Source organism: Pinus tabuliformis, chromosome 9 (genome assembly GCF_031772625.1).
Source record: "Pinus tabuliformis cultivar Carrire ecotype Pingquan chromosome 9, CPIR1, whole genome shotgun sequence".
In the NCBI taxonomy this organism is placed as follows: Eukaryota; Viridiplantae; Streptophyta; class Pinopsida; order Pinales; family Pinaceae; genus Pinus; species Pinus tabuliformis.
In genome coordinates, this window is record NC_142307.1 from 1,130,010,376 (window position 1) to 1,130,034,206 (window position 23,831).

The 23,831-nt window shown below is 38.5% G+C and overlaps 1 pseudogene; it reads left to right on the top strand.

The window, feature by feature from the left end:
• Positions 1-22,557: 22,557 nt before the first annotated feature.
• LOC149152619 (cleavage and polyadenylation specificity factor subunit 1 pseudogene) lies at positions 22,558-23,322 on the top strand (annotated as a pseudogene).
• Positions 23,323-23,831: the final 509 nt, after the last annotated feature.

The following is a 23,831-nucleotide window of genomic DNA, read 5'->3' on the forward strand; positions in this document are numbered from 1 at the left end:
CATTATCTATTATTTTTGGGGTGCTCGCTAAAAATGGACAAATCCAAATACCAAACATTAAGACTAAAATCTCAAAAGTTTACCATTTCCAATGGCCAACTGTATCTAAAGGACCCCGTTGGGATTTTACTGTCGTGCCTAGTGGAGACTAAAGTTCAAGAGGTAATTGAAGAGTTTCACAATGGTGTTTGCAGGGGGCAATATAGTTGGAAGACTACAACCCATAAGATACTAAAGGCCGGTTTTTATTGGCCTACACTCTTTGGAGAAGTTCACCCTCAGATCCGGGCCTATCAAAAGTGTCAGATATTTGATAAAAAGAAGAAATTAGCTCCCCTCTGTTTGATCCCCATTTGTATTGAGGAGCCTTTCAGATAGTAAGGACTAGATTTCATAGGATAAGTACATCCTCCTTCTAGCGACCAACACAAGTGGATGCTCATAGCCACTTATTATTTCACAAAATGGATGAAGGAAATCCCAACCCAAAATGCAACTAACACCGTGGTTATAAAATTTTTGGAGGAGAATATCTTGTCTAGGTTTGGTTTGCCTATGAAAATTGTAACTGATAATGCCTGGGTCTTTAAGTGTACCAAATTCATCAAATTTTGTCAGAAGTGTAATATTACGGTTGGTCATTATACTACATACTACCATCAGGGATACAGACTACATGAGTCCTCGAAAAAAATGGTGGTGAGCATCCTGAAGAAAAAATTACATAAAATGAGATAAATTGGGATTCTAAACTAAAATTCGCTCTATGGGCTAACAAGCTCACTCCTAAGAGATCCAAGGGGAAATCACCCTTTCGATTAGTTTATGGAAAAGCAACAATATTGCCTATAAAACTTGCAATGCTAGTGGCTAGAATATTAGAAGATGCAGAAGAAGAAGCGAATGCCTTAACCCGAAGAATAAACTAGATGGTGGAACTTCACGAAAGCAGGGAGAAGGTTAGTTAAAAATTGATTAACTATCAACAAAAAATGAAATCCTTGTTAGAAAACAAGGCAAAAGATAGACGACTTCAACCAGTGGATTTAGTTTTGAGGTGGGATGTTAGAAGAGAGGACAAGGGAAAGCATGGAAAGTTCAACCCATTATGGTTCGGCCCCTTCAAAATCTCTAAAGCAAAAGGAAATAATACTTTCCTATTAGAAAACCTGGAAGGTGAATCATTGGAATGACCACTAAATGGGAAGTTCCTTAAACATTATTTCCAACACTAAAGGTATCTCTCCCCATTCATTATAAAAAGTAGTTTGTTATCATAAATATTCTATGATGTTTCAAGTTCTTGTTAGTTTTTTCTTTCTGTAATTGCAAAGTTTTCAGTTATAAGACTCTATGCCCAAGGAGAATGATGTCAATTCGCAGGTTCTCGGTGCATTGTTTCCCATAAACTGTCCCCAGTTGGAGCCAATGTTATCTCTAGCCTTGATATGATTCTCGAATTATTGCAATAGGACTATGATTATAGAAGTTAAAGAGAATAACCTCTCTGAAGAGAAATCATAAGGACCAACCTCTTTTGGTATTGAATTCATAGTTCAACATGTATTGCAAATCGAGGGCTCAGACCTAGCTGTGACCCAAATGATCAAGGGACCTGATGATATTTTGAGAAAAATCTAAAGGGTATGTTTCTTTCACCAATACCACTATCTTTAATGACCCTCTGACGCTCCTAAACCAACTCTTAGGGTGTAACTTGCACGATAATTAAATGGAGGAACAACGTCAGTGTTGAATATTTAAACACCAGTATGACCGTCCTGATTGGTTATGGAGGAAATGAGAGAGTTCATTCCACTCTCGGGACTACCTTCCATAGAACGGTGGAAGCCACCTGCCAAATGGTCTCTTCCCATTGGCTCCTGATGACCAGCGGCCAGAGGGCCTAAAGGTAAAGTTAAAGGTAAGATCATGATTGTTTGCTCCTGCTCATATTCTCTGCTTCCCTTTCTCCTGACCAACCATATGCCTCCATGTACCATTCCTTGGATCCCTAAGCTCACCACGTGGATGAATTTTATCTCTTTACCATATAGTAACATTTCGTTAAAACCTACCTTTCCCGAGAGCTACTTTACAGTCCCAATAAGAATATCCCCTCCTGATCACTTGCGCAGGACCTCCCACTCCGCATACCTGAATCATATAAGGAACACTCTCAATGTCACTTTTAGATACTCCTACGAGCTCTAAGTAAACTGACACCCCGACCACCTATATTTTTTACTTTTATTCACTCAATAAAATGAAGCAAAATACACCCGCAACCCCTAAAACCTGTGAGGTCAAATCTTCTAGTCTCAAGCCCTTAATGGATTTCGAGAGTCAAGTTGTAGACCCTGCTTGTTCTTATCAGCTCGCCAACCTCCGCTTTCAAATATTTTCTAACCATGTGAGGGAAGAAGACAATTTTAGGGTTGTTTACTCTGGTCTATATTTTCAAATCACACCTTCAATCCATCATTTCCCTGAATTTATATCTTGGTGATGAAACTCGGTATTGCAACAGGAATGATGCAACTGCAAAGGCTACCGACATTAATTATCAACCCTGGGTTTGTAAAAAATTAAGAGGTATATACACTATATGTGCATCATACAATGCGTCCTTCCTTTTCTGTCATGATTTAAATGAGTGCATGTAATGAAATCAAATCCTAAACTAATTACAGAAAATGAAATGCTCGAAATGGAAACCTTAACCTATTGCAAGAAAGAAAATACAAGGAAATAAACCTATTCTAATTTCATAAAGTAATATCATGAAATAAATTTCAACCATTAAATCTCAAAGAGTTTAGATCCATTAACAGAGTTCATTGGAGGTGCAATCAAGCAAATCATCATTGTATTATCCAATCCATATATCTGTCCATTAAACCAAATCATTGAAATGTTTTGCATGGGTATAGAGGTAAGTCCTAAGTGGTATTTAGTATCCCCTAATAATTTGTTTAGATCCTAGGGGTCTTGATTCAACCCTAAGGGACAATAGCCAAGCTTCTTGAGTGAATCTAGGCAAGTAAATGCATGTTGGAAGGCTACTACAGGAAACTACATGATGTTACAGATTTACTACAGGATGTTATAATTCATCAAATGACCTAGCGAATAAAATCCAAATTGGATGGGACAATTTTTTTTATTGACTAGGATATATTAGGTCTCCATTCCAAGTGGAATCACTCAAAAATACCTTTTTTAACCCATGAAAAAAGATAGTAGAAAATTACTAGTATAAAATCTAGAAATTTGAGAACTAATGAGCTAGTAAATCTATCAAATGCCTAACCTAATCAAATGAAAATTCAATGGGGTAGTTTTTTTTATTAACTATAATTTTTTTTGATCTAATTAAAGTGGAACCAACTTGATTGAAGCTCGTTAGCATCTTCCCTATTTCTTCCACAATGCAACCATTCATCAAAATTACCCTAGTTCGTCACTTCGTTACTCTCCCTTGCGATGAACAATAGTCCTTCCTGGACCAAATATTTTCCCCTGAAGTTAAATTCATTCTTCGAGAGGAATTTTTCCCAATAACCCTCTTCCAAGAGTCTCTTCGACTAATCATCTCTTTAATTTCCAGTTTGATGGGCAAAGATAGCTCACACATGATAAATAAGGCCATCCTGGGGTGTCTACATAAAATGAAACAAATTGGTTGCTTGGTCAGCATCCCACTCTACCTATCCGCAGCCATATGTTTTCATCTTCATTACTTCCCTACCACTTCTTACTTTCGCTACTATTCCCTTCTATTCTACCTATTCTTATATACCCATATTGAAGAATTCCAATGTTTCGACCTCCATGTGTTTTCTCCCAACAAACAACGAAATTCTATCTTTGACTGGAATATATCTGTAAGAAGAAGACCTAGCCTGGGCAGGTATTCCTAATTCATCTCTACCTTCATGGTCATTGCATACAGGATCATCCATGGGACCTCACCACCCAGAATCTTCCCGCAACAAAAATATTTCCTCCAACTCAACAAGGATGCTATGATAGGAGACTAGTACTCTATGAAGATTACATAGAGATTAGGGTTTACAGTTATGAACTTCATCCATACCGTTTACTAGTATTCATGCCTATGATGATTATTTCCCTTGAATTTATTCGACAAAGCCTTAGTGTAGATTTGCTTCATTTTTTAGCAGCAAATAAAGGGTAAATTTTTAAAATGGGACAACTTGTATGTCCTTTTTCGTAAACATAAGGCAGGATTTTAAAATATTTGAGACCTTAGTTGAGTCCATCGAGCTTGAAAATGGAGACACTTGGCATTATGATCCCGAAGGCATCATTTCTTGAAGGAGAGGAAAGATTAAAGCATCAACTTATGTAAATGACCCTAAGCCCGAAATTGAATGGAAATCTAACTTTTATTCAGGGCCTTTTAATACGAAAATGGAGACCGAATCCCTAGTAAAAACAAGAGAAACATCAAATAGAAATGAAAAATCAGCTGGGGATATCGAGATAGAGGAAGCCCATATAAATAAAAAGGCTAAGGGTCAAGGTCCAGAATAGGAAGAAGAATAAGAAGTTGGGATACAACTAGAGGAACCAATGATCGACCATCTAAGCTTTCAGATTACTTTGGAAAATCCACCACCAGTCATAGCTTAATCCACCACTGAAGTAGTCATCCCAGACCTTGAGGACAATGTCGCTACTACAAGATCTAGTTTTCATATAGGAAAATATATTGAGGAAAGAAACAGAAAGGTCAAGCAGTGAATGCATAAAGTGATGGTTTCCAAATCAACACCTCGTCACACTAGATTGTTGACTGCTATGGACCTAAAGAGGGCTGAGATGAGAATTTCACTACAACATCCATTAGTGCAGTCTTTGCCTACAGGATCCCATTTCAAAACCCTGGATGACTCTCTAAACTTAACCAGTGTCCCTCTATCAGATAAGGTCAACTTACATAAGATGGTAGGGGAGATGTTATATAATGATTTGGGTAAGAACCTCATTACCATCAGTAAAGTCGAGACGTTTATAGGAAAAGTATCTAATAAAGTAAAAATGGACAAGGCCAACTCTGCAGCTTTATATCTCCAGAAGGAATCATATAAAGAGTTGATAATTAAACTGGGTGTAAACCCATATGACAAAACAAATATGGAATACATTCTCCAATTAACTCAAAAATAATATCAGGAATTGAGGCATAGGCTAAAGACGCCTGGTAGTGAACATGTCCAGACAAAGAAGTTGGCACAGATCGAGATGGAGAAAGAGAAACTGATGAAGGTGTTGACTAATAAAAAAGATAAAATATTGGCTCTGGAACAAATGGTGGTCGAGTTGTAGAAGAAGATCAACACTCATGTATGTGTGGTAGTAGTTCCTAAAGACCCCCAAAACCACACTAAGCGCCTTACCCAGGCCTTGACTAAGCTTCAGTGTTCTAAAAGTGAATTGAAGAAGACACAAAGGGGCTTAGATACTATAAACACTAAGCTAGCTCAGAATAAAAAACAATTGTGGGTCGTAGTTACCAATGTTGAACATGCTAATAAGAACCTACAGGCTGCGACACAGGAGATAAATGAGTTGAAGACCAAATTGAAAGGAAATATGTCTTTTCTTGAAACTAGGAAATTTTTATGGGATTAGATTATTGAGGAAATGAATCGCAGCTGGGAATATGTGACTTTAATACATGAGAAAAGGGTCACTAGCAAGGATTATGAATCATCAATCATGAACGCGAAAGAGACAAGTATAAAGAGCTCCTAAATTTCCCAGAGGTTTATTCGTTTCTTGAATGAAAGACCAACCGAGGAGTTGAGACCTATGGACGTAGTAGACAAAGTTAGTGATGCGATGGAGATATTCAAAGTGATCTTGAAAGAAGAAGCTAGAGCTAAAGCAGAACAGAGCCTTGTCAAGGTGCAAAAGGAAGTGGCTTATTTCAATGAAGACTTTGACAAAATCATGCAGGTTGGGTTACCTAACTATTGGGGTCCTCATGGGGAGTTGCTACCTCAAGAATAGTACAATCAGAACATGATAGAAGCTAAAAACGGGGCAGGTTCATCCCATGAGAAAACTGCCACTCTTAAGGGTAAAATGGTGGTGAATTTGTTAAAGAGAGAGTTTCACTTACTCGGGATGGTTAGAAGTCTCTTTGATTGCTAGTTGGACTACTCAACTATAATTGATTTGAATATTAGCTACAAATGATTCAGTTGTGCTCCTCACTCTACTCCAGTCTTATGGCAATGGTGTGAACAATTTATTAATACACCACTCATACAGGTTGTTGATCCATGGGCACAACACACTCCACAACATACCGCATCCCCTCACCACTCTTGAAGGTCCTACAGATCATGCAAACATTGGGATTTCAATTACTTTTACGTTATTTTTACTTAATGCTTTTACTTTGTTTTGTTACGTGAGTACATTCTAGTTAAGCATAGTTGTGTGTTTTCACACATTAGAGTTTTGATATGTTTTGTCATAATGAACTAAATGAAGAATGAAATATCTCGCTAACAGCCTAGCTTTGTCTAAAATCCATAATATTCAATTTCAAGAGACAAAACAAAGGTTCATAATTTTGGAAAGGAACTTCGTCTTGTTTTGTGAAGGCAATGTTCTGGTTCTTTTGACATGTATGTTTCATAGAATATTAATCAAATACCTATGGTGATTCCTTCGTTTTGGGATTTCAGTATGTATCTTCTCCTTAGTGTTTTCATAAATGTTTCATGTTCATCTCAGATTTCATGTTAAGAAGGTACTAGATTTGTTTCCTCTTAAATGAAAATTGATTTAAATCAAACTATTGATGAAGAATTCTTGTATGAATTGTGGAAGTTAGATCTTTAAATGCACTCTAGGTATCTTAGCATCCACTAGTATTTATTTTCTATCATTTCTTTCTAAATCCATATATGTTTAGAATTCTTGAGTTTTCAAGCTCCATGTGATAGATTTCACCTCTAATTTCTTCTTCCATCCTATCTATATCAAAGAAAATTAGCTGTAAGTTCTCGAATGTTATTGGTCACCATTGATTTGCGTTTATATTACTATGCATCACTTGTGTATAAGAATTCTTGAGTTATATCTTTCTGAAGTTTTATTGAACCAAATAAACTCAAATTATAAGTGACATCAAATTCTGGTCTAAGTTCTTTAGAGATAAATAAGAATGCATCAAATCTGGATTTCCTAGGCACTAGTCTACTTACAATCCATAGACTGTCTCTAGGATCGACAATATGTTTTGGCGCTGCTACCTGGCAGCAGATTAGAGAATTTTCCCCATGGGTACAACATTCATACACTGTTTGTTAAGATGAGAAAAGACGTTTGGGTTGTGGATTCATCACCTTGCCGACTCCACTGTCCAAATCATATGAATATCACCCTGGATTTTAGAAGGACTCACATGCACTCAGATGCCTCTTAGCAAAAAACACCATCTGTATATGATCTGGAAAAACTAATCTATAGAAGGGTTTGGAAGGAAAACAATGCCTACCACCGATGCTAATGTCTCCCGATTTCTTGAAGCCTCCTCGTCTAGCTCTCAGCATGCAATAATTCATCATTGAGACTTTACTCCTAAATTCCTAATATATCCCTCCGAAATTGTTCTGATAAATAGTACCATCCCCTCAAAAGTCAAACAAGAGGAAGTTTCAGTCAAAACTCCTTCCTTCTCATTCTCTCCTCCCCCTCAAGTTGAAGAGGGAAAAGGTATTTTCAATAGCCATCCTACTCACAGTATAAACAATTCCACAAGTCTCAGTCTGTCTACTCTCCCGAAATTTGTCATAGTACAGAGGCCCTTGATAAATTTAGCACCACCTCCATTACTCCAGGTCGATGTCCCAGGTTTCCAACTAAAAAAATATGTTCCATTAGACCTGCCCCAACATTTAAGTTCCATGTCACAAGACTACCTCAAACATCTGCCTAGGTTCATAGGAAAATATGATATCTTCAAACAGAGAGATATAGAAATCTTTTGCTAATTTTCAAATAATTTAAATGTTGAGTAATTATGTGTGTTACTGAGGCTCTTTTTCCAATGTCTTTATGGGGAAGTGAGGAACTCATTTAAATCCTTACTAGATGCTTCCATTGCCACTTGGGAGGAGATGGAAAACTCCTTTATGCAGAAGTGGGGAGAGAAGAGAGATCATGGATACATTCTCACTAAGTTCAATGCCATGAAGAAGAAACCTGATGAAGGTATTTCATAATTTATAAAAAGGTTTAATAAGTAGTACAACAACCTATATACTGAAATTAACCTCCCCCGGTCGTTGCTTGAGTATCTTTCACTGGGGCCTTTGAATCCGAGTTTGGTTTCACACTATGAGAAAGGAAGTCTCGTACTTTGGATCAAATCCAAATTTATGCTCTCAAAGTAGAAGCCAACTTCAAATCCATAAGAAAGTCGAGAAGCAAAAACTGATCTTGGAGAAAAGAAGAAAGGAAAATAGGTAGGACCCTCCTCTAGTCATGGAAACGACTCCCAGGAACAAAAGTTGGAGGAAATGGATAAGTTAATAAAAAATTTATCACATAAATTGGTTAAGTTGGATTTAGAAAATAAAAGTCTCCCAAGATAGAATTCTCAAGCTCCTAATCGAGGCTTTAATTCCCAGTATAGAAGACCGCCATTATAGATGCTGTAAAGAGAAAGGAAGGAACAAAAAGACCATATCCATCCCCCATTTTACATAGAGGTTGATCCGGATGAGAAGATACAAGACACCCATGAAATTCAGGGGAACTTGTATACTTTTTTCTTGGATGAGGAACAAGAAATCAGAACTTATGAAGAAGAAGGGCACGATTTGGATGTAGCATTGAATGATGGAAATATTGGTGATGACTACAAGTGTTTTCTGATTTCATTCAAGCCCAACTGCATAGGAAATATGGTCTTCCAACCTCTGGAAAAATATCAAGAGGACAAGACCAGAATGAAGGTGCTTCTTCCTAATAGACTCCTAGACCATATAACAAGGGGAAGGGACCCTTAGATCACTATTCAGAAAAAGAAGTATTCCTTAAATAAAAAATTCTATAAGCCTAAATTTCTCAAAGAGTAGAAGGCACCTTTCACCCTTAAGAAGGTCTGTGAGAAAGAAAGAGAACCGACAGAGATTGCCATTGCAGAAAAAGGTCCAATTGTCTTCAATATTCAAAAGGAATGTGAGAAAGTCAAAATCCAGGTTCCTTTGACTGAACTCCTAAAACAACCCACTTATAAAGCCAAAGTCTCCATGTTTAGTCTCCCATCCACTTCAGCCCCATCACATGATAGTTGAAATCCACAAGAAGAAAGGCCAATGGTAGTCTTTGGGTCTCATGTTGAAGAGCATGATCCCTCCAATGCACCTTTCTATGTTACTCTTGTAGTACATGACCTCCTACTTCACAACCTCGTGTTGGACTCAGGCGCCTTTCACAATCTAAGGCCATACAATAGTGGAGCAACTCAACCTCCAAATAACCATACCATAGAAAGATCTATACTCTTTCGACTCTAAGGGAGAAAAATGCTTGGGAATGATAAAGGACTTAGTGGTGAACTTAGCTCAAATCCCAATAAAAAGTGTAGTAATGGACATCATAGTAGCCGATATTCTTGCAAGATTTGGTATGCTCCTATCCAGATCTTGGGGGTTGAATATTGGAGGTTCCATAAAGTTGGATCTTTGGTGGGGAGGAAAGAAGACTGTATAGAGAATCTAGGTTCAGTAAAACAGTGACGAAAGCTAAGAGATCAAATCATTCTCCTGTGTATATGAGAGAGAGTGATATCTCTTGTCTACTGCTAGAAGAAGATGATTTCATCTTAGAAGAAACTCAGGTACACCCAACAACCCAATTAAATGATAAGCTCAAAGACAGTGGAAAAGTATGGAAATTGTACTTTGATGGTGCTAATTCCAGGGAAGGTAATGGAGCAAGGGTGTCGCTAGTATTTCCAAAGGGTAGCTTGGTCCCTCTTTCATTTAAAATAGAATTCTAAGCAACGAATAATGTGGCAGAATACTTGGCATTTCTACTTGCCTTGCAAGCAACAAGGAATTTGAATATTGAATGCCTGACTGTGTATGGAGGCTTTGAGATATTGGTAAAGAAAATAAAAAATCAATGTCAGACTAAACACCGTAGAATAAGGGCTTATAGAAATGAGGTGTGGGACTTGTTGTACAACTTATTCTTGGTGTTCAACGTCCAATTCCTACCCAGGAAAGGGAATCGAATGGCTGACTCACTTGTTATAGCTCCCAGCAATTTTAAGCCACCCCAAAATCCACTTCTTAGGTATGAGATCAAAGTTAGGTACAGACCTTCTGTGCCTGATAACGTGATATATTGGTGTTTGAGGATGACAAGGAAACAAAAATATTTATAGAATTCATTGGAGAATTTTCAAATTTATCTATTGACCAAGAAGATGAAAAAGTGACAGAAGAGGAGTGACTGAAGAGATGGGAAACTAATATAGATTTCCCCTGAGTGAAAAATCTAAACATAGACACACATTTGGAAATTTGAGGTTGTAAGGATCGAATGAACCATTTACACAATATCTCATCAAGATGCTTGGTTCTTACCAACTACTTGTGATGATGCCACTAATGGATACGATAAACTTTTTTTTTGCTAAAGCAAGAGTCGTACCTTCTATTTCAATGAATCAGCCATATTTTACATTATATAAAAATGTCCACCAAACTCTGTGGACTAAGGCAAAACAGGAAGTTTCCCGACTAAAACAAAACCCTCCAACCCCCAAAAATGAACCCTCCAAACCTTAAAGATTACATACAAAATTATGCAATGGGAATAGCCGGGAACGTGAACCCTCCCCACCAATACCCATGCAAACGTACATCTAACTTGCCTCTTTAATTTCTACCGTCCATTTTCCATTCTATATCTGACGTCAAAGATACATATCGCTCCAGAAAGAAGCAAGATGGCTAACCCCCCGACCTCACCAAACTGCACGATCATTCCTGATCATTGATTTTCCTTTCAAAATCGAACGACTGAGCTGAATATCGCATGGCCTAAGTCACCGAGCTTTAGTGTGCGATGAGGGTGGTTTTCAGACCCGACCTTCATCCACGTGTCATTAGTTGTATGGCATCGCTGCCAAATCTCCAAAACCATTTTATGCATGAAAGCGGTACGATTGACTCAAAACCACTCGGGAAGCGATTTTGTCTTGCAATTCTGGTAATTTGGAAAATGTTGCCACTAAAACCGTTGCCGACGGTTATTTCTCCAAACCTTTCGCAGGACTGCAAAAGAATTTTGCCCCACTCTAGGGATTTTTGGGGTAGAGATTACCATAGCTGCTATGGCCAACCATGGCCAGCCTCCCACCTTAGACCTGTCAGACCAAAATTTGTGAATCATGCAGAGATCTATTCATTACGACTTGGCTTCCTTAGTTCTGTTCTGATACACTTCTTTATCCTCTTCCGCCTAGTTGTGGCAAAGATCTTTTAGGTTGCTTTGAGGAATTGCGAGCCATTTCATCGAAAATCCGCTATCCTTATAGCTGACACCTTGGTTGGCCAGAATGTCTGCCAATTTGTTGGCCTTTCTACACACATGGATGAAACTAAGTGTGTGCAGTCCCTGAATATGATCCTGTATTTTATGGAGAACACGTATCAACCTCTAGTGTTTTGAAACTTTCTCTGGCCCTGTTCCATGACTAATTCTCTTGGTCGAGTTGATGACTAACTTTGAATCAGCTTCTATTATCACATTGAGGTAGTTATCCTATTTCAGAAATTCTAAGCATTGCCCCAAAGCCATCAATTCTGCCATGTTGTTGGTGGCTTTCCCTAAATGAAAATGGAAGAGGAAGAGAATGTTCCCAATTTCATCCCGAAGAACTCCTCCAAAGCCTGCCATTCCTGGGTTACCTTTTGAAGCACCATCTATGTTGTATTTCAAAAAACCTTTCGGAGGAGGATTCTAGAACTCATTAACCGTTTCCCTTATGATTATTTTCTTGTCCAGACCTTGTGGAATGAGACCCTACATGCCTAACTACCCGAGAATTCTTAATTTAGCTCCGGAGGGAGCATTTTTGGGGAGATCCCTTACTATGATTCCAACTGTCTCCTTAAGTTGTTTTAAGATTTGCTCTAACAGGCGAAGAGAGGGATTTTTCTCTTCTTTTAAGATCCTTTTGTTTCTTTCTTTCCACACATTCCATATAATGAAACTTGGCAAAAGAGCCCAAGCAAAGTTAAGCACCTCAAAATCTGAAATTTTTTTCCTCGAATTGCTTAGGGTGTTAGTGATACTTTCTTTGTCCCTGTCGGGCTGATTGAAGATGGTGGCAAAAATATCCTATAACTTGGATGTGAAAATGCAGCTATTGAGAAGATGTTCCATTGTCTCCTCTTGGGCTTCATAGAGCTAGCATTTGGAGGGTCCCAACACACCCCTCTTTCTAATACTATCCCACGTTAAGATTTTCCTGTGATGAACTAGCCACATAAAGAGCTTGATCTTCATCCAGCCTTTGTGCCTCCATAGATTCTGCCAGATCCTATCTGGAGCTTGGGACTCCAACCTGAGGAGAATATGTTTTTCTTCCTTAATATTAAAGTTTCCCTCTTTGTTGTTGCCCCATCTCAATTGATCCTACCCTTCAGTTACTAAAATCATCCTCTGAATACAAAATTCTCTTAAGGGTTTCTGCTCTTCTATTGAGGGTTTTGTCCTTCCTTCCATCTATTTTCCTCCAGGTTCTCCATTTTCCTGTATTGTGAGAATGCTCCCAAATTTCCTTTACCTTTACTAATCCTTGGTTGTCTGTCTCATGCTTGAGGCTCAAAAATTCCTCTTTCAATAGTGTTGGTTCTTGTTGCCACTTTTCCTCCCATAATAGAGCAAGATCACCCTCTCTGGTTTCCCAGAAACTGTTTTTTGAATCACACCTCTATTCTCCTAGGCCTTGTTCCATATGGGTGAGCCCTTTATATTTCCAAACATTCTTATGATATCTGAAGAATGCCAGGAGATGGCATATTTTTCTTTGCAGATGCTTGCCCATTGAGCCTTTGGATCCCTGACCCACCTCCACCAAAGTTTGGGCCCTAGAACATTACTGTGAATCTCTTGATCATCCAATCCTAGCCCTCCTTCGTCCTTGGGTTTACATATCTTCTCCCATGAGATTAAAGCCCATTTTTTCCTCATTTCCTCCTTGCCCTATAGAAAGTCTCTTTGGATATTTCTAAATTGTTGTAAAAATCCTTTTGGAGTTGGGAGTGCTAATAGCATAAAGACTGGGATGGCTTGTAGCACTGCCTTTGTAAGTACCAATCTACCCGCCAGATTTAAAGATCTGATGGTCCATTTCCTGACCTTATCTTGCATCTTAATGATTAATGGCTCCCAAATTCTCTTGTGCAAGGGTTTAGCTGTGAGAGGAACTCCTAAGTACTTAGAGGGAGGGACTCTCTTTGAAAGCCAAGAATCCTGGAGACATTTCTCTGAATGGCAATATGGGTGTTAAAGAAAAATATTTTTGATTTGGAAAGATTAACTTCCATACCTGTTGCCATAGAAAATTCATTCAAAATTTTTTTGTACGCTAGAGCCTCCTTCATAATGGGAATTCACTGTAACATAGTATCATCTACAAATTGTTGATGAGTCAGTTCTTGTCCATGATTCGATAATTGGATTCCTTGAATCTTTCCCATTTCTCTAGCATGCTTGATGGACTGACCCAGTCCTACCATCATGAGGATGAAGAGAAAAGGAGAGAGCGGATCTCCCTGTCTGAGGCCTCTAGAAGGAAGAAAAATTTCAGAGGGAGAGTCGTTAACTAGAATTGAAAAGCTGGAAGAAGTCACCAGGGCCATGACCCATCTGACCCAGTTATGATCAAACCCAAACACGGTAAGCACTTTCCTTATATATGTCCAGTTCACTTTATCATAAGCTTTGGCTATGCCAATTACATGATCATACCCGCTTTCCTTTTACTAGTTAACGAGTGAACCACCTTGTGAACTTGAATAATGTTATCTAGAATTTGTCTACCTTCCACATAACCAAATTGTTCCTTCGAAACTAGCATAGGCAGTAGAGGTTTGAGTCTATTTCCCACGACCTTGGAAATTATCTTGTATACTACATTGCATAAAGCAATGGGCCTATACTTTTCTGGCGTTTGAGCATTATCCTACCTAGGAATCAGGGAGATGAAGGAGGTGTTGAGTGCCTTCAAAATAGTTCTGTTCAGCTTGAAACCATCCACTACCTTTAAAATATCCTTTTTAACAATATTCCATCAAGCTCTAAAGAAATCACACTGAATCCATCTAGACCTAGAGCCTTGCCATTTTGCATTTCCTTGAGGACTTGACTGACCTCCTTTTCAGTTACAGGGTTGTTAACATTAAAGTTATCCTCTCTCGATACCAGCTTAGGTATATGTTTGCTTAAGTCCTTGATGAAAGGTTCCCTTACTGGAATGTTTTCCTGGGCATTGCCTCGGAAGTGCTGAACTAACATTGCTTGTATCTCCTCATGGGATTGATGAATCTGTCCATCCTCGTCCTTAATCGAAGAGATCCTGTTGTGTGTCATGTTCGCAATAGTGGATCTATGGAAAAATTTAGTGTTACGCTCTCCTTCTTTTAGCCATTGAACTCTATATTTTTGTCTCCAAAAAATTTCCTCTTGTTTACACAAATTTTCCCATTCTTGATGATGCTTCTCCACTTGATCCTTTTTGTTCTTATCAAATCCGTCCTTTATCATAGCTTGGTTGAGCTCCTGAATTTTATTTTCCACATATATCTTTCCTGCAAAAATGTTACCAAATTCATTCTTGTTCCAAGTTTTTAGCCTCAGCTTGATGTGCTTTAATATTTTTTGTAGCAAGAACATTATTGATCCCTAAATCTGCAAATCCTCTATCCACCATTTTTCAATGTTGCTGATGAATTCTAGGTGTGAAAGCCAAATATTCTCAAATCTGAAAGGTCTATTCCTTGGGGTACCTATGCCCTTGATCTCCATTTGAACCGGCCAGTGATTTGAGCCTCCAAAAGGAAGAACTCCTGCTATTATTTCCTTGTCTATAAGCATGAGATCCTCAGAGATCATGAATCTATCTAACTTGGCGGCTACCTGAGAATCCCCTCCTATTTTATCGTTCCATGTGAAGAGGCCATTGTTTGTCTCAATGTCAACAAGCTTCATGTTTTCTGAAAAGATTTGGAAGGCTAAAGAATCTTTACTTAGAGCTCTTGTACCCCCTTTTTTCTCTGAGAGAGATCTAATCATATTGAAGTCCCCTCCCATAATCCAAGGTATTCTTGTATGTCTGACTTGGAGATCCCCTAAGGATTCTATAAACTTGAATTTGTCATCTATCCTTTGAGGGCAATAAACATTCGTGACTAGATAATTGTCCTTATCTCCTACAGGCTGTATAACTGCTGATAAATAATTTGTCGATGCTTCCACATCAATTATGCCAATATTTTGGGGATTCCAGAGAGTGAGGATACCCCCTGCTGTATTTTTTACTTTAACTTCTAGAAACTCAAATCTATTGAGCCAATTACTATGGATGTTCCTTAACTTTTGAATGGAACATTTCATTTCTTGGATGAAAATTATATCTGAAGCTACCTGTTTCATTCTATTACTCAGCATTCTCTGTTTTCTTTTGCTGCCTAGACCTCTAATATTCCAAGTTGTGAACTTCATAATTAAAGGTTGGTAAAGGAGTAGCTGGTTAGATCTTTCATCTTACCTGAGTCTATCATAAGCCTTCTACTGTCCATCAGTAGCTCGTTTTGCTTTTTCCTACCTCTTTTTTTCCTGGATTTCTCGGTGCTAACCTGAAAGTATTTTTTACTATTTTCACACCTTCAATACTTTGTCTTTCAATGTTGTTTACTCCCTGCAAACCCTTTGCCTAAGTTTTCCATAAGAATAACTGTTGTATTCTATTTAGCTCTTCTTGTGGTAGTGATTCTACCCCGACAGTTGTTCCCTGAATCAAGAACCCTTCTAGATCAAGGTTTTCTCTATCAAGAATCTCCTGTAGCTCATGGTCCTCCATTTACATCTCACTCTGGATCATTTCCTGATCCATTTCCAGATCTATATCACTCGTCATGATCCCTTTCTATTTTTCGTTTTCCTGTGTCTGTTCACTATTTTCTTCCTTCTCCTTCTCCTCGTATTCTCCATACATTTCTTGGTCTTCTACTGCTATTTATTTATCCGCTTCGAGAACTTGGAACTGGTTCTTACTAACCTTTTGTCCTTCATTTTGGTGTTGCTTTGGCCCTTTTTTGCCGCTTTTTCCTTTATGTACTACTTTGTGAAAGTTGTCAGTGTCTTTCATTATGTTAGTTTTACTTCTTTTTTTCCGCTTTACTGCGAGGGTAGTCTCTTAGAAGGTGCCCATGTTCATGGCATCTACGACATCTAGATGGAATATGCTCATAGTCTACTGTTTGTACCCAGTCTTCATCAAAAACCTCCAAGATGACTTCATCCGGAAGAGCGTCGGATAGATCCATTTCCACACATATCCTTGCAAACGAGGTGTAGTTTCCCCTCCTTGTGGCTTCAGAAGCTTTGACAAACCGACCTAACTTATTGCCTATGGCCGCTAGCGATTCTGTTTTGCAATAATCAAGTGGTAGAGAATAGAGTCTAACCCATACCAGGACTGAAGTAAAATTTTCTTGCTCTGGTACAAAGCTCATCATCCATGGCTGCATATAGAGACCTTTTGCTGCATAGAAGTAGGGCCCACCTTCAAACACTTTGTATTTATCTTCAATTTTAGTGAACACCACAGTGAAGAATCCCTTGGACCCCAGATGAAGATCAATGCTCCCTTCAGGCTTCCAGTGGTATCTGATCCATGTTTGTAAAGCTTTTTTAGTGGGCCATAATCCCATGAATTTGCAGATGATTGCGTAAGTCCGCATGTGATCCCTGTGCGCCTGTAGCACTAGATCATTTAAAACTACTCTAGGAGTGATTTTAGCTTTGGGTTTACACAGTCCCTTCTGCTTTTTGTCTTTTATTCCCTGTTTTTTGTCATCTTCCTCCTTCTCTTTTGTGTTTTCATTCTCCTTCATTTTGGTTCCTTCTATTTCCTCTTCCTTGTTTCTTCCTCCTTCCTCAACAGTACCTCTACCATTTTCTAGAGGTTTCTTTCCCTTGCCCACAACCTCCTTGTAGGAGGGAGTGGAGCTCCCTCCTCTATGACCTTCCATGGAGAAAAACTTCTTCAGCAAATTGAAACCCTAGTCGCGCTCACTGCACTCCACTCATTTCATGATATTACTTCGGATATGATAAAAAATCAAAGTGGCATCATATTGTTTAAAGTTAGAAAAGAGATCTAAATTGATATTGTACCCTGTAGGAAACTGAAAGTGCATCAAAAAGGTTTGAGCTAAGGAAGAAATTCATTGTAGGATGCTATGCCCAATTCAATGTACCATTTGGTAGCATCTCCAGTAATAGTCCATTGGAGCAAGCATACCTTAATCGAATCGTCCACTAAAGAGTTGGATGAACACCATAGGTGATATGTGGTATGTGAGTAGATGAATTATATCTAGGATTTTATCAAATTTGGGTATATCATAAGGAAATTTTGCGGGCATAGGTGGCCTCCAAAGGTCGTGGAAAATAAGGTCATTGGTGATCTTAGAAAAATATGGTAGATTGAGAGAAGATATAAATGGATTATGAAGTTGACTGAATGGGTCATAGGCAGGAGAATTAGTTGACCAAACTTGAGGTCCCCGGATATAAGGATTGTGAGGTAACAGTTGTTGGCACCGGTAAGGGCTTTCCCCAACATATAAATGATGCGGTCCAGACTAACAATTGAAAGGATTTTCCCCCAAAGGTAAATTCCGCCAAAGAACATAGGACCCTCGAGAGCATGAATGATAATATGGTTGTACCTGAAAGTGATAGATGGACTAGCTTGAGAGGTAGCGTTGACATAAGGAGGATAACTCATAGAAGTGATATTACTAGGAGCAAGGTTTCCCCCAGGTAAACTAGCCATTCTAGGAACATTACTTGAAGTTTGTGTCCCTGCAAACAATGAACTATACTAGGCTTGTGACATATTTGAAGCAACTTTTCCCCCATGCTGGCTAGGAGCAACTGATGACCCACCCCCCACACATTTCTATAAGTAACCACACCTAATTGAGGGACAAGAATCATAGGTTGAGAAAATCTAAGAGAAAAAAATCCTAACCCTATCATTTGACTAGGATTAGTGACCACAGTCAGCCTAGATGATGGATTAGGTGTGGAGACATAGGGAAAATATGTGGGAGCTACAGATGAGACTGATAGAATGCCACAAGAAGATATGAGATGCATAGATAGAGGATTAGATGCATCCACACTATGTGGTGGCATTGATGACATGAAAGATGATACTACTGATGCAAAAGGTAAAGAGGACTCTGATTTTGCCATATGATAAAACACTCACAAGGGAACGTGAGTATAGGTAGTTGTGGAATAGTCAAGGTGCAGCCACAATAACTCGGGTCCTAAAGGACTGGTCAAAGGTGGATTAGTAGGAGAAGTTGAGTCATCTTCCAATGTTTTAATAGAAAACAAATCACTACCAGAAGGACTAGGTATATACTCCATAACTATGAGTTGGTCAAGGTCTTGAGCACTAACAACACTCTTTGTGTAGAAGTAGAAAATCCACCTTGTTAAGGAGGTAAGTCATGAATAAGATGTGATTGATGGTGTTTATATTCATCCAAGGTGAAAAATTATAAATTAACACAATTATGTTGGTGAAAGCACCCTTAGGTCAATACTACTGACCCAGACCAAAAAAACACACTAGAAAAGTCCTAAGAGTTAGTCACATAGGAAAAACAAATAGAAAGAAGTTGGTGATGGGATAATTATACTAGAAACCTACTTCCGAGCCCTTTTAGCTATTAAATTAGTCCAAGTTCCCTTATTAGCCATGGGGAAACCCTTGAGAGGACTGAGACAGTATGACTAATATCTGTCCCAGGTAAAAAGAAGACAAGCCCAACCCTGCACCTATGTATGAGCCTTAAAAATATTGGCCACTAAGGTTACCACCAACAATAATACATCATGGGGGGATAGTCATAACCCAAATTCACACCCAAGGGTAGGACAGTTAGCTTGGAGAGCTAAGACCAAAACTCCCTTGAGAGTTACTTCCCAAGTGGCCCCTAAGTGCTACAACAAAAATCCAATAACATTGTTTGTAATACATGTGAATTTTGCAACCTCTACCACCTAAAACTAATTGAAATACGAAATGCGGTATGTCACCTCACCCAGCCCAAGTGTGACCTCATGGTTGATCCTCATGTTAGAAGGGCTTCCTAGACTAGACTATTGCAAGTGGAGTTTTCTCCCTATTGCAAGCTGCTAAGTTTGTTTATAGTCTTGTAGCAGTTAACTCACACACATATCTCAAAGACCCTAGCCTAAGCTAGTGTTGGTGTACTATGAATAAAAATAAAAGAATGAGTCTAGTTTTTTTTATTATCACTTTAATTTTAAGTGGTTGTTGTTTACATAGTTGCGATGCGGCGTGAAACTTCGATGGTGTGAATGACTCTTGTTTGTAACCTTGATGAACTATATGTGAATCTTGTTTTCACTTCGATGAATGCTAACTACAGGAGGGTAAGAGTTTATCAAAACACACCAATGCCTATTACAGTGCACTTCTCACTAAATTCTTAAATGCAAAAACCCCAAATTTATAAATATTTTGACCCAAAAACAAATAAAAAATCAAAGAAACGGAAAAGGGGCTAGAGGAAATTCCCCAAGATAGAACGCAAAGCACTTCAGAACCATCAAAGTTAGGGAAACAAAGATAAAGAAAAAAATACACTCAAGCAATGAAAATAAAGACAAAAGCGAAAGAGGAAGGAAATCTCAATAAGCTATGGTTGTAGCAAAATGGCTCAACAAAGGCCAATGTTCTACAAAGGTCAAAACTAGACCCTAGAGGCAGGAAGGCATAAACAAGATTAAATGAGGGTGATAAGAATCAATATAAACACACTCAAATAAAATTTTCTAGATGACACCTGCACAACCAATCACAACACCACCAATTTTTCACAAAAATAAACAAGAGAAGAAATATATCACTTGGAAACAAGTGAAAAAACCACACAAAGACTAAAACGATCCAAAACTGGAATATAAAATAGATCTGAAAAGCCACTGAAAGCATCCAAACATATCTAAAAATGAGATCTAGAGACAAGAACACAAGCCTCAACCAAAGCACCAAAATATATTCAAGAGAACCTTGAAAGACACCAGAATAGAAGACCTCAAAGGAACGAATCATAAATGGATTAGACCAATAGAGATCAATAACTAGGAGCAACAAAAAACATAGATCCTATAGATCTCCAATGGATCAGAAAGGAACAAGAGGAAAAGTGCCCAAAAGAAGTTGAAAAACTCTCTCAAAAAACAAATTCAATCCAAGGAATTCAAGCACGAGAAGACAGATATGGACCAGAACAAGTTAGAAGACAAAAATCCAACACAATTCCAAAGGACAGACAAAAAAATTTCAGAGATTAGGTTTAGAATTTTCTAGGGTAAAGGTAGGTCGCACGAATAAGTCATGCTAATTTCAACCAGTTACTAGCTTGTAACAGCAAGGTAGTGACTAGCAAGACACAATAAAATAATTATAGTGTTGTGCAAACAAGTAGAGAAAAAACCCAAAAGTTCTGAAAAAAGTCACTTACAAATGGAGAAAAACACTAAATATTGAGGTAATTAAGCCCTGAAAATAGCTGCAAAGAGTCAGAAAAATTCAGGGAGGCTCAGACAACTAGAATAGGAGAGAAATCAACAAATCCCCAAGGTGAAGTGACAAGAAACAAGAATGCTCTCATTGAAAGCACTAGTTTTCTTGCTGTTATCACTGAAAATTCTGTTGGCAAAATTGCTCAGACTAGCTTAAGGACAAAGTGTTTCCGCAGCGCATAGATCCCTTTATCAGTTTTGCAGCACAACATCTTTTAGGTGATTTCGTAGCGCATAATTCATATTTTGCACTGGCTGCGCTACGAAATTGGGGATTTTTTCGAATCCATAGCCATTTTCACCTAGCTGTCATACTTATCAGAATCTGTTGTGTTTTAGATCGTTAGGTGTTGTGGTACTGACACATGTTGCAGTTGTTGCTGAGAAGGTGACAGTTTTAGTGATTGCAAGGTGCTACCTCAGGTTAAAGGCACCCTTGTTGTTTGTCCCATGGTAGCTGTTATTCAATGAAGGAACGAGATTGCTCGGTTCACTGCTGAAAGAAGCACCAAAGTTTTGGTTTATCATGGCGCAAATAGATGTAAAGATGTGGCCGAGCCTTCTCAATACGATTTTGTTTTGACTACTTATTCCATTGTTGAGATAGAACACAGAAAGCATTTGATGCCTGCAAAAGAAAAATGTCAATGGTGTCTAAATATTCAATGTTGAACAATTTCATGTCAAATGGAAAAGTCATTGCAGCAAAAGGAAAGACACAAGAAAGTTAGATTTTGATCCTAAGCTGTGTTTTTGAAATTACACAGCGGTTTCGCAGCGCGCTGCGAAAGCCCTGTAGCAGCCTGTTTCCAGCATAAAAAACTCTATTTTCTGCGTTTACTAGTAAACTTACAGAAGAGGTTCTGAGCAGCTGAAAACTAAATTTTGAAAACGGAAAGAGGTTTTTATTCCTAACAGACTGAAATAGAAAAACCTCCTTCAGTTTCCTCAAATCCATTACGAGCTAAGAGAAATTAATGACCAAAGTTGTGCTACGAAACTGCTGTAGGTGCAGTTTTTCATCTTCTGTTTTACACCTCTTTTTCAAAGACAGATTCTGGGCAGCTGGAGTAGTGTTTTAAAAAACCAAAAGAGGTTTTTGTTAAGCACGGATTGGTTCACAAAAACCCCCTTCAGTTTTTCTAAATACGTTTTCCGTGAGAAATTATGAGCTCTGTCCCAAGACATATTTTTCAGCCAGAACAGCAGTTTCGTAGCAGCTGAAGCTAAATAATCCAATCTCAGTCACTAGTTTTGAACTGCAAGTGGAAATGTTGAAAAGGGAACATCTTCAAGGGATCCTGCAAAATTATCAATCTTCAGCAAAGTTAATACAGGTGGAGGAAACATGTATTCGAATGCAACTTTAAACTTTTGTCATAAAGTGAACACATTTACTACAGTCCAAAATATGTCAGACAACTTGGAGAAGTTTTTGTCTTCACACATGGACAAAGGTCGACAGCACACAAAGACGTGGCATTCTGATATGTTTTGTATAATCAAAAGGCTGAAGGACACGATTGGCAGCATTTGAAAAGGGGTAGAGAAAAATTTGCAAGAGGGCCATTAGTGCAGTCAGACCCCCAGGGCAGGTGCAGCAGTGTGCTTATATATGATTCTCAAATGATAATACTTAAAGCTGCCCAGGCTGGTTATGGACTTGTTGGAGATGACGAAGCTAGTGGTTCTGGTGGTACTGTTTCTGTGCATATTGAATCGTCATACATTGTTAATGTGCACAATTTGGATATGAAACACATGAAGGATTTCACATTTATTCATGGATATATAGAACCTGTGATGGTCATACTTCCTAAGAGGAAGCCTACATGGGAAGGGCGCCTAGCCTGGAAGCATCACACATGCACAATTTCAGCACTAAGCATCAGCATGACTTTAAAACAGCATCCTCTTATTTGGTCTGCTCCTAACCTTCCACATGATGCCTATAAGCTTCTTGTGGTGTTTTCTTCTATTGGTAGTGTGTTTGTAATATGTGCCAACAGTCTTCATTATCACAACCAGTTGTCTATATCTTGTGCACTGGCATTGAATGATTTCATAATGACTACTGAAGGCAGCTCAGAGATGCCAAGGTCAAATATTGATGTGGAGCTTGATTGTGCTCATGCGACATGGATATCAAGTGATGTGGCACTGTTCTCAACAAAAACAGGGAACCTTTTGTTGCCTTATTTGGTTTATGATGAGAGGACTGTCCAGAGATTGGAACTCTCAAAATCCAAAGCCTCTAGCTTAGCATCATGCGTATGCACAGTTGGAGATGCATTTTTTTTCCTCGGTAGTCGCTTGGGTGACAGCCTATTGGTTCAGTTTAGTTGTGGGTTGGTATCATCGTCTTCAAATTTCAAGATCAGTAAAAGATGAGGCTGCAGAAGTTGAGGCAGAAACTCCTGCAGCAAAGAGGTTACGCAGGGCATCTTCAGACATTTCCCAAAGGCAAACTGTTTAAAATAATTCAGCAGTTTCGTAGCGCGCTACGAAACTGCTGTAGGTGGCATTTTCAAAGCAAATAAACAGTTTGGTAATATGTGCGGGAATTTTCAAAAGGGAACACCTAAAGGTTATGTAAAAGATCAAATGAAGACATCCCAGCCATTCTGATCAAGACAGGTGTGCCTTCAAAAAGGTGAAATGTTTTAACCTAAGTGTAAATTTTTCGGTTATAAAGCCACTTTATTGCCGGTCATAGGGTGTTGAATGAATTGCATACATGGAATTTTGGCTTGCACACTTGGCCATCGATGGAGCATCCAACTCATCAGGAAACATGGTGGTGTTCTATTGTTTTTGGGTTATTAAAGAGACTTAAAGTACATGCTGCTGCATATTCGAAGTGATGGGGGACTAGAACCGAAAAGTAAGGGATATTCTCA